The sequence below is a fragment of the Taudactylus pleione genome, unplaced genomic scaffold, assembly GCF_031769625.1.
Source record: "Taudactylus pleione unplaced genomic scaffold, aTauple2 ptg000201l, whole genome shotgun sequence".
NCBI lineage: Eukaryota > Metazoa > Chordata > Amphibia > Anura > Myobatrachidae > Taudactylus > Taudactylus pleione.
This window is the reverse complement of record NW_028284603.1, coordinates 41,718,672-41,730,714: the sequence shown is the minus strand read 5'-3', so window position 1 is coordinate 41,730,714 and position 12,043 is coordinate 41,718,672. Positions and strand designations below refer to the sequence as shown.

General features: G+C 41.7%; 1 protein-coding gene across 3 annotated transcripts in view; it reads left to right on the top strand.

The window, feature by feature from the left end:
• RIN2 (Ras and Rab interactor 2) overlaps positions 1-12,043 on the top strand; it is a 168,121-nt gene that overhangs the window by 29,108 nt on the left and 126,970 nt on the right. For 2 of the 3 annotated variants that reach the window (XM_088477343.1, XM_088477344.1), the window contains exon 1: positions 8,004-8,119. The exons of the other annotated variant lie outside the window; for it this stretch is intronic. The gene's annotated coding sequence lies outside the window, so the exon portion shown is untranslated. Of the gene's footprint in view, positions 1-8,003; positions 8,120-12,043 lie in introns of those variants that run through there. 3 annotated transcript variants of the gene reach the window in all.

The following is a 12,043-nucleotide window of genomic DNA, read 5'->3' as shown; positions in this document are numbered from 1 at the left end:
GTAGCCTGTCCATCTAGGTCGGACATACCTGCACTGTGCGCCCCTCGCATACAGCTCCAACTGCCATTAGTGCCAGGACAGTGTTACCCACCCTGGCCCGGGCTTTATTGGTTACAGTGGCCAGACGCCTGGATTTCAGTTGCTAATCAAGGAGTCTATTTACTAAGCCTTGGATGGAGATAAAGTGGGCGGAGATAAAGTACCAACCAATCAGCTCCTGTCAGTTTTCAAACACAGCCTGTGAAGTGACAGGAGCTGATTGGTTGGTACTTTGAGGTCTATGTACTAAGCATTGAATGGAGATAAAGTACAAACCAACCAGCTCCTAACTGTCATTTTTCAAACACAGCCTGTGAGATGGCAATTACGAGCTGATAGGCTGGTACTTTATCTCTGTTCACTTTATCTCCATCCAAGGCAGATATATTGGTCGATCAATTGATTGGCTAATATATTGTGTGCCTGTCGGCCAGTGTGTACCAGCGATATGTCTGTGATCGACGTCTTTCACAGACGTATCGCGTCAGCTGTGCTGTACAGCCGACCGCCCATACACGGCGCAACCCCCAGCCAGCGGGACTCACGGCCAGTTGACAGATGATTGTTGTTCAGTGTGTATGAACAACCATCATCTGCAGACATATATGTCGTGTGTACCCACCTTTAGTGAATAGACCCCTTTTATCTCCATCTGCTTTATTTCTCTCCAAGGGTTAGTACATAGACCCCCAAAGAAGCAGCGGGGGAGAACAAAAGAGAGAGACACAGGTGGGTGGAGATAGCAGTGAGGGGAAGACAGAAATGGGGAACGAGGTACAGAATGGGGGGTGGGGGTAAGAGACACAAGAAAATGTGGTTGCTTCAGGAATCTCAACGGTTCTATTATTTGGACGCAGTATCAATTTAGAAGATAAATGTTAATTGTTGTGATTTGCAAGCACTAGAGACTTTCTCTATTTTCTTATATTCAGCAAAAGAATCCTGAAATTCTGTAATGCCACAGGCCTATTGTGTAAAGGTGCCTATCCATTAGGAGACCTGAATGTCTAGCGTTCAGACCTTTAGGTTGCCGAGATGCGGTGCCTGCACTGAACGGCGTTCACTGAACTCAAGTCAACACTATTACTATCTTTCCATATTTTTTCTTCCATGCCTGACCCTGTATTATGTAGCATTACAGCCTAGTACTGTTATACATAAAGCTGACACAGTCCCAGTATTCTCACTACTACAGACAATTGTATTAGTTTTGCATTAAAATTCCAAAAAATTAACAGGTCAATGTATGAAGAATATATAAAAACTGATGCACCTAAATCTATTTAATGTTTAGGGGGTATATTTACTAAAGTGAGAGTTTTTAGAAGTGGAGATGTTGCCCATAGCAACCAATCAAATTCTACTTATCATTTAACTAGCACCTTCTAGAATATAATAGATAGAACCTGGTTTCTATGGGCAACATCTCCACTTCTAAAAACTCTCACTTTAGTAAATATACCCCTAAGTATTTTGTGGTTCTCCGTCAAGCTACCTAGCGTTCATACTGTAAGTTGAGTAGAACAGTTCAGGGCAGAATTTCCCAGTGGCAAATCGCTAAAACCCTGTGTCTTCCTGAAGTTTTAATATGTAGAATTTTGGTTAGATATCTATCTAGGTTCTCCGTTGTTTGGTCCCACCATATATAAATCTAATAATCTCAAAGTCCAATTTCACTAACGTTAACAAACGGACAATCAATACGATGGGTGCCTAACGTGAGAACTTGAGAATGTTACAGTACTCTTGGGGGGGCGATTCAATTCAGTGCAGGGTCATGTAGCTTATCCTCTCAATCAATGGTAACCCCCGATGGCACAATTTATAGTGACCATCGATGGTTCACCCACTGATGGCCATTCCTAAATAGAAAGTAAGAGCTGAGCAGGGCCCTATTTCCATTTGTTTCATCCCTCCTCTTAGTTCCACTATCTCGGCCTATTGGTTTACCGTAAAAGGGTTGGGCAGCTCGCTATAGCTAGGAGGTGTAATCTGTGGTGAGGGGAGTCATACCTCGCACTGCCCTGACCATAAACTGTAGGACTCTGTGGATGGAAGAGTGTGAGTGGGCTTAGATTGCAGCTTGTGATTGGTTTTCCTGCTCACACCCCACCAAAACAGCCATTTAAATGTGGTGAGGGTTATCAGATAAGGTGGCAGTGCAGCTTTAACTCATTCCTAAATTCTGCAAATTGGTTACAATTGTCGCTAGAATAATAAGATAATCTGCAGTTGTTCAGCTTTCAGAATTTAGTTGCATACAGCTTGTGTGTATATTGTGCATGAGAAGAATAAATGATATTCTTCCAACTACATTTCAGCTCTCATGCAATCTGTATATAATGCCGTAGGGGCTTAGAACTAATGAAGTAACAATGATGAACGGCTTCCGCTGTTGTCTACACTCACTTCTACATCGCGGCACCCTGCTTGGCAAATTGCAACTTTGTATTGAAACTTTCCCTATTACTGTTGCCCAGAGTCACCCGTTTGAGTCTGGCATTGGGAAAAGTGAACACAGACATGCTTTGAAGAATACTTTTTCTTTCCTGCTTATTCTCCAAAGTAGCCCAGTCAAAAACGTTTAAAAAACTGTTAGTCGGTGCCAGCATTTGATAGAGGGAGCAGCTGAAGAGCAGCTCTGTGTTAGTGCAGCTGTACCCACAAGGAAATAGTATAGCTCCTTATATCCGGAATCATTACAGTTCTGTCTCTTTCTTTCCAATAGCTTTTCATTAACTCCTTGTTTCTACAAAGAAAACCCTTTCTTTTATAAGGAATACCAATATATCCATAGCTTTTCTCTACGTAATTGTTTTATAGGTTGGATTCATCATGTTGTATGCAAAAGGGTTACAATTAGTGTATTACAAAGAGTGTATGTGTAGGTATGTGAGCACTTATCTGCCAACAGCAGGGGTTAAGAAACTTATTTCCACCAGACAATTCTAGTAGTCAGACAAATCCGAGATGTAGCAGAGAGATTATAATATATATACGTATGTTAATCAGGGGTTGCTGTGTGAGGTATTTTTCCCTGGAACCTGTTTCTCTTACAGTTCCTGCATAAAACTTTGGGGGAGGGGGGGGAGATGGAGGACCAATCACATGCAGCAATCAAAAGACTGACTTCTGAATCAATGGTTTGTGCCTTGTAAGCGCAGTGGAAAGGAGTCAATGACTGCACATGAGCAAAGAGCTACATTAATTATGGACCATCAGGCCTCCACCGTCGATGGTAATACCATCAGTTTCACACCATCAATGGCCAACCCTACCTCCTACTCATCACGCGATGCCCATATGCAATTTAACGGTGAATGAAACGGACTTACAGGTTGTGTTACATAGAGCTAACAGAGCCCTAAGTTAAAAAAAAACAGCTGCATATAGCAGCCCCAGGACTTCGTTGGGGAGGAATCTGTTATTTAGGTTTTAGTGCAAGTTGAGAGTCTCTGGGGAATCCTACTGCCTTATATTGTTTTGTCTCAGCGTGAGTGCTCCTGCTGAGTGCCAGCCTCTTTTTTGCATTTTCACTGTTGTGTAATATGTGTGAGCTGCTCTCTTTGTTATCAATTAGCCCAACCGTTACTATGCCCTGTCCACCTCATCGCTCCTAAAACCTGGCTCAGGCCAGGAATGTCACTTACTTAGGCAGGGAAGGCTGGGTTATTACAGCAATGAGTGGGACCAAGCATATTTTTCCAAGCTGTTACGCCCTGAAGTGAGTAAAGTATTAAACATTTTAAAGTTTTATTTAATATGCAACTTTTATTGCAGACTGCATTTTTGTCAAGGTGTTAGGTACATAGTATATACACACAACCTGACAAAATCCAAGCCGAGGGCTGACTGACTAAATACCATGGGAACGGTGAAATTACATAATTCTTGATTCTGGCAGCTTTGATTGTGGACACGGGACGCGGATTATCTGGATAGCGCTGCTGGTGATGAGTGATTAATCCTGTGCGGATGGTTTGGTGATATGTCATCCGATCAGGCGGTTCGGGCCAAGATATCATCAACATCGGCCAGTGTGTACGCGCTACTAACGAACAAGCTCGCTCCAGTTTGGTCGTCAGTCTTATCGTCAGGTCGGCCCTACATGCAGCTCAATCTAACAATCCGTCCGACAACCCCATGCATGGAATGCGGACAGTGCCGCCATATAGGGTGGTCGGGCACCGGATCATCTAATGTGCATTGACCACCCGATATGTCGGCCCGTCGGCAGTGCAGTCGTTCGTCGCATTGCTGGTTACACACGTACACACGCTGTTAAGTGTGTACCCATCTTTAGATGTACATGATTTTAAATATAACTCAATTTGTTCACTTTTTATTATTCACGAGTGTATGCCTTCTGTTTCCCGTTTCATATATATATATTTATATATATATATATATATATAATATATGTGTATATAATTAAATAGCCAATATGAAATTAGGAATAATAACATTAAAATATGGTTAATAATTACATAATCAAGTAGACGATGTTGACCCATTTTAAATGGCATGATTTCAGTTAAAACACCTACAGTCGGTATAACATTTAGGTCTAGATTAGTGATTACAGCTATTTTAAGACTTCAGAACCTAGAGGGAGTTGATGTTATTGTTGTCAGTTTGACCTTTCTCCATTCCTATCCATTCATCTCATCTGCCATCTGCACAATGAATGCACAGCTTTGTCATTCTAGTCACAGTTACCCACTATAATTAGTCCTGTCTTTCATTCCAGTCCTACATGAGTACAATTATGATACTTTTTTCAGTAAGGTTTGGTTGGCTTTGCACCTTTTCATATTGGCTCCCTGTTAGGTGTTGCTTGGTGTAACCCAAATACGGGCAGACCTCTCCCATCAAGTCACAGTATTAAATGAACTATTTAGCATGCAGTGTGTTGCCTGTCATCGGTGACCTCATGTGGGAATGACACACAAACACTGCATTGACAATGTATACACAAAATAGAATAGCGTGATCTGGTGACAGAATAAATTGTCACCCATGGCTTTTATATAATAGGTGACAAAGTTTTGTATTTCCTGTTTACAATATACTTACAAACGCTATTTTGTTTGTTATTTGTTTTTGTTAACCCAAAGGGAACATATGATTTCAAAATATATGTATTATTTTTTTCTTTTCGCAATTCATATGTGCACCAGATATTTTAGTCATGTGTAATTAATCCCATATGGTATTCTACACGCTTTTAGTAAATCTTTAGTCATCACAGTGTTATACTATATACTGGGGATAGAAATGGTCAGAGGCAAAACAAGACGCTATTCTTCATCATTTACAGTAAGTCACTATACCCACCAAGATCACCTCCCACTATACGTACTAAAGTCACTTATACTGACCGAGATCAGCTACGTCGCACAGCAGTAACCAGTGTGACCATCTACATCTTATGCACTATGTCACTGCCGACTGAACTGTAGGCACAATCCTTTTATCATCAGTACCGGCCAAGTTGCAGCCTTAATACCTCCTAAATGCAGCCAGATTAAGGCAGACATTTCAGTGCTGTCCTCTGGGTTCAGGGCCACCATAGACCGGGGCGAGTACTCTTTACCCAGGCCTGGGCATGTTGAAGTGGCCCGATGGGGTCCTGCAGTTCTTCATCCTGCCCCCAACGTAGTATTTTGGGCAGGGAGCGAGAGAGGACAGCCCTGACCATAGATGCCAGAAAAGCAGTGTTCTCCCCAGGCTGTTTTTTGTGGGTGCACCACCCGGCAAGAAACCACCTACCACCCGGCACTTTGAGAGCCTGCAAGTGGAGACAGTATCTGTTAGCTGTATAAAAAGGACCAGATCCTACAAACTTTGCAGCTTTTTCATAATCAGATGACTGGGCCTCTAATAAGAAGAGGATAATTAATATATACAATGTTATTTCAAGTTTAAATCATTATAAGGTCAAAGTTTAAAACATTTTATTATTTCTATTATTAAGGCCCTCACCCGGCTACTTCTTGATGCCACCCGGCTGGAAAAAAATTCTGGGGAGAACACTGGATAAGTGTACAGGAAAAAAGACTCTGGGCCTAATCCAGAGGTGGACACTAATCCCTGCACAATTGCGTCTTTTTACGCGACTGCAAATTTTTTCTAATGTCGCAGCAGCTGGAATTCTTAGAGACTCCCACCGGCTGCACCTCCAATTCGCCACTTTGCATAAAAAGTTATCGGTCGCACATCCGTCACACTATTGAACATTAGAGCAACACTATGGATGCTCAGAATGTCCGTCTGAACATGGCTGCCTAAATGACGGCAACTGCGAGAAAAGTTGCAGTCGTTGACTGCGACACACCTGCGTTTGAATTTGAATGGTAGAAAGTTATACTACCATTCAACTACCACTAACCTGCATCCATATGTTCACCCCTCAGGGGCTGATGACGCAAGTTGTGGTGAATTGCATAATTTTAGCTTTGTGTTATTATGCGATCTGCAAACACCGCACCCCTCTCTCCTGCAACTTCCACCTTTGTTTGACTTTCAATATCTCCCGGAGGATATTTTTAAGGTCAGCAACTATGGTTTTGGAATATCTGTGATCTCTTCCCTTTAAATGTATCCAGGTTTTGTACATTACTTTCAAGATAATAAGTCTCATTACTTATATATTTTGTAGGTTGTGGTGGAATTTTGGAGCTAGAGAGGGATATGTGGGGGATCTTGGAGTGATGTGAGAATGCCAAGGTCACTTTGAGCTGGATTTTAATTCTTGAAATTGAGAGTAATGATTGTCCCTTTTGAAGGCTGGTGGGTCGAACATGTGGCTTTTGAAGTATGTCAGGTTCTAATCACTGAATCAGTGCAATAGAATCCTGCAGCTTTTCAGAATCCTGAAATAAGAGTGTGAGTTGTTAGTATTTTAGTCAATGAGTTTTGCACTTTTAATGCTTGTTACACAGGAAATAGTTGTGCTGCATGTAGTTTAAATAGCTGATTATCTCACTAGACCTTAAAAAAAAAAATCACACAGGAAAATTTGGGATTAAACTGATTATAATACCATGTGCTTCAATGTATGCGGTGGTTGAACATTAAAGGCCAATTTGGGTGGTACAAACCTGCCACTACAAAAACCTGGCCTTACTCATAGTGTAAAGAGGAAATGAGTCACTGATTATCTGATAAACCCAGGAGTTACTCAGGGATTTAAAGAACTGGTCTGTAATTTTGTAATTCTTGTGTATTGTCTATACCCTGTCAGTATGTGGCCCAGAAGTTCATTGACAGCATGCCAGGGCGAATTGCAGAGGTCTTGAAAAAGAAGGGTCAACACTGCAAATATTGACTCTTTGCATAAATTTAATGTAATTGTCAATAAAACCGTTTAACACGTATGAAATGCTTGTAATTTTACTTCAGTATACCATAGTAACATCTGACAAAAAGGTCTAAAAACACTGAAGCAGCAAACTTTGTGAAAACCAATACTTGTGTCATTCTCAAAACTTTTGGCCATGGCTGTATATATAAATGTAACATTTTGGTCAGGCTGAGATGAAGAGAAATATGGGTAATAGGAGATGTACATTGCAGGACGATAGGACAGGAAAAGGCTTATATAAGTATTACTAGTAATGGAGCTGGAGTGTGAGCTGAATCTGGACCCTCCTGCTCCCTGTAACATAGCCAAGGACACGTCTTGCTTCATGTCTAACAATTAGTGGATTATTAAATTAGCAAAGAGTTCAAATAATTAAAACACCGTCAGAAGTGATGTAAGCTTTGGCAAGATGTATGTGGAGTGTTTAGTTACATGGGGGGCACTGTAACATGTTTTCACATAAGTATTAATTTACAAAATTGTACCTGTCCTCATACATCCCCGCCCCATTACTGGTAACCAGTGCTTTCTTGTGAGGGTACTCAGGGGTTCGCAGTACCGGCACCTTTATTTTTGGTCTCTTTTAATTCCTAGAACCAGTTCAAAAAACAAGAAGATATCAGTGAAATCATTCAGCAGTGAATAAAATAAGCATCTGCACATTTATCCAGCGTGTAGAAGCTGCTATAAATCTGGATCAACGTGTAACTTTAGGTGAGTACTGCCACCTTTTACTCTGAGTACTGCCACCTTTTGTCTCTGCGTACTGCCACCTTTTGTCTCTGCGTACTGCCACCTTTTGTCTCTGCGTACTGCCACCTTTTGTCTCTGAGTACCGCCACCTTTTTCTCTGAGTACCGCCACCTTTAACTCTGAGTACCTGCCACCTTTAACTCTGAGTACCGCTACCCTTTACTCTGAGTACCGGCAGCTTTTTACTCTGAGTTCCAGCAGCTTTTTTCATAGAAAAAAGCATGAGTAACATTCTGAAGACAGTTGTAGACATTATGAATGATTAAACTAGCTACAATATGTCATTTACATATAATAATTGCCATTTTTCTTTTGTAACTATAACTAATATGCATCTGTATATCCGGTATGGATGGTACCTGCATGATTTTATGTTCTTGCCTGTGTTTGTGAATGTTTTCCCCCGATTGTTTTGATCCCTTCCCCTGTTCCATAGAAACACTGCCGTGTTAGTTTGCCTCAATATAAATTGGCCCTATTCCCGGTGCAGGTACTGAGATACCTGAATTATATTGTTTGGCTGCAAATCACTGTGTAATACGTTGTTGTTATATAAATAGTAATAATAACAATATTCCCAGGCTGTAATATGCATCTACCTGTGTTACATTGTCCTGTGCCGTCATTACTGCTCCTGTGTTTTTTGACTGCTGAACTGTAATTTAACATCTTAAATGACTGTGGGTCTTCCATTTTGGTCCTGATTCAGAGGTGGACCAAGAAACATCTGCAGCCCTGTCTATTCGCGGTTGCCTGTCTGCGGCTTTATGCAAATGTCGCTACAAAGTCCTTCCCTGGTGTACATCCATGTGTCTGAATGTGCAAGGACTGAGATGCCCACTGTCACCATCCATATATTCTTTAAAACCGATGGTTGCATCTCTAGACGCACTATCGATCGCACCATCGAAACTTGTACCAGCCCTATGGCCTCATATAACGGTTGAGTGCCTGTGCCCGCAACCACTTTTACTGGTGTAACACATGCGCAACAGCAAAAAATTGCTCCAGTACCATATGTCCGACATCGGCAGTGAGTCCACCGCTGAACCAGGCCCTTTATCTCTACAGAGTTGTCAGTATGTAGCAAAGAAAACAAAGAACAGACCAAGGTCAGATTACACTTCACTGCAACTTGCACTTTCCAGAAGATTAATGTTATGCTTGGATGCTGTAAGTGGATTACATAACTACATTGATGAAAGCCTATGACTCTGCTCAAACAATGTAACTTGGCTCGCCTCCCTAATGAGTTCACATGTGAACCCGTATAACTTATGCTAATCTTATTTTCCGAGATAGCATTTTTATGGTTAGGTATATTATAGTGTATAGTTGTCATAAGTCTTATTTGTCTGCACTTTCACTGCCTGTGTTAGGTACAGTAGCACCAGGTGCTATGCATTCTATAAAACAAATACAACAGACTTTTTGAATGGGATCTAAGCTGGGACAAAGCAACTTAACGGGAATTCTTAACATTCTAGGGGTCTATTCATGTATCTTTGCAATATAATGCAATGTTACTTAACTTATCACGGTATACAGTCGGGATCCCGACCGTCTAAATGCCGACCGTCGTCATCCCGACTGTCTAATTCCGGCAAGGGTCTAATGACAGGAGTTGAAATCCCGACGCCTGTAATTTTACCTATGCCGGGAGCCCGGCGCCCCCAGCATCCCGATTAAAGGTAAGCCGGGCGCGGACAGCCACGGGGGGGGGGGGGGGGGTCGGGTTAGGGACACCCCCAGGAGGGTTAGGCTACGGGAAGGGGGGGTTAGGGTTAGGCACCCCCGGAGGAAGGTTAGGGTTAGGCATCCTCCCCCGGGAGACTTAGGTTTAGGCTGCGGGGAAGGGGGGGTTAGGTTTAGGCACTTAGAGGGGGGTTAGGGTTAGGCACTTGGGGGGGAGGTTAGGGTTAGGCACCCCTAAAGGAGAGTTAGTGTAGGGAATTAGCTTCGCGGTACTTACCTGAATTAGCAGTGGGAATCTTCACCCCTGCCGGCCATGGGGCCGGCGGTAAATCATACTGATTCCCGTATATTGCATCATTTATGTGGGAGTGGGTTTCAGCAAAAATGCATTGTCAGGTTGCAAATCTACCTAATAAGATAATCATTAAGCTGGGGATCTTTTTGTTTCTTTACCGCTGCTAACTTCAAAATAGAAGACCTTTGAGAGCATTGATGTAAAGCTGGGCAACAGCGGTGCATGGATACAGCACTACCCTGCTTATTATCATATTATGTATATATATATATATATATATGTGTGTATATATATATATATATATATATATATATATATATACATAATTTTTTTATTTTTTTATTATTATTATAGCCAACATAATCTGTAACTTTAGCTCTTGGATAAACCCTACATCAGCAATGATAGAGCATACATGCAGTGCCTTGCAAAAGTATTTACCCCCCTAGGCTTTTTAACTTTTTTATTACATTACAACCTGTCATTTATTTATTTTTATCTGAATTTTATATGATGGATCTGCACAAAATAGTATAATTTGGTGAAGTGAAATGAGGAAAAAAAATAAAAAAAAAATAAAAAAAAAAATATACATATATATATAAAGAATCTTTATAAATAAAATTTGGAAACTTGGCATGTGCACATGTAATCACCCCCTTTGCTATGAGGCCCCTCAAAAGTTCTGGTGCAACCAATTACCTTCAGAAGTCACATAATTAGTAAAATGAAAGGCCCCAGAGGCTGCAACACCACTAACCAAGAGGCATCACACCGTGAAGACAAAGTAGCTCTCCAAACAAGTCAGGGACAAAGTTGTTGAGAAGTACAATTCTGGGTTGGGTTATAAAAAAAAATCTTTGATGATCCCCCGGAGCACCATCAAATCCATCATCATCAAATGGAAAGAACATGGTACCACAACAAACCTACCAAGAGAGGGTCGCCCACCAAAACACACAGACCAGGCAAGGAGGGCATTAATCAGAGAGGCAGCACAGAGACCAAAGGTAACCCTGAAGGAGCTGCAGAGTTCCACAGCAGAGACTGGTGTATGTGTGCATGTGACCACAATAAGCCGTACTCTCCATAGAGCTGGGCTTTATGGAAGAGTGGCCATAAAAAAAGCCATTACTTAGTGATAAAAATAAGAAGACACAATTTGAGTTTGCCAAAAGGCATGTGGGCAACTCCCCAAATGTATGGAGGAAGGTGCTCTGGTCAGATGCGACTAAAATTTAACTTTTCGTCCACCAAGGAAAACGCTATGTCTGGGTCAAACCCAACACATCCCATCACCCCAAGAACACCATCCCCACAGTGAAGCATCATGCTGTGGGGATGTTTTTCAGCAGCAGGGACTGGGAAACTGATTTGAGTCGAGGGAAAGATGGATGGTGCTAAATACAGGGATATTCTTGAGCAAAACCTGTTTCAAAGCCTGTGATTTGAGACTGGGACGGAGATTCACCTTCCAGCAGGACAATGACCCGAAGCATACTGCTAAAGCAACACTCGAGTGGTTTAAGGGGAAACATGTAAATGTGTTGGAGTGGCCTAGTCAAAGCCCTGATCTCAATCCAATTGAGAATCTGTGGTCACACTTGAAGATTGCTGTTCACAAGCGGAAACCATCCAACATGAAGGAGCTGGAGCAGTTTTACCTTGAGCAATGGGCAAAAATCCCAGGGGCAAGATGTGACAAGCTCATAGAGACTTATCCAAAGTGACTTGTAGCTGTAATTGCTGCAAAAGGTGGCTCGACAAAGTACTGACTTTTGGGGGGTGAATAGTTATGCACGCTGCAGTTTTCTGTTATGTTGTCCTAAATGTTGTTTGTTCACAATATTAAAAAAAAAAAACAACTTCACAGTTGTAGGCATGTTCTGTGAATG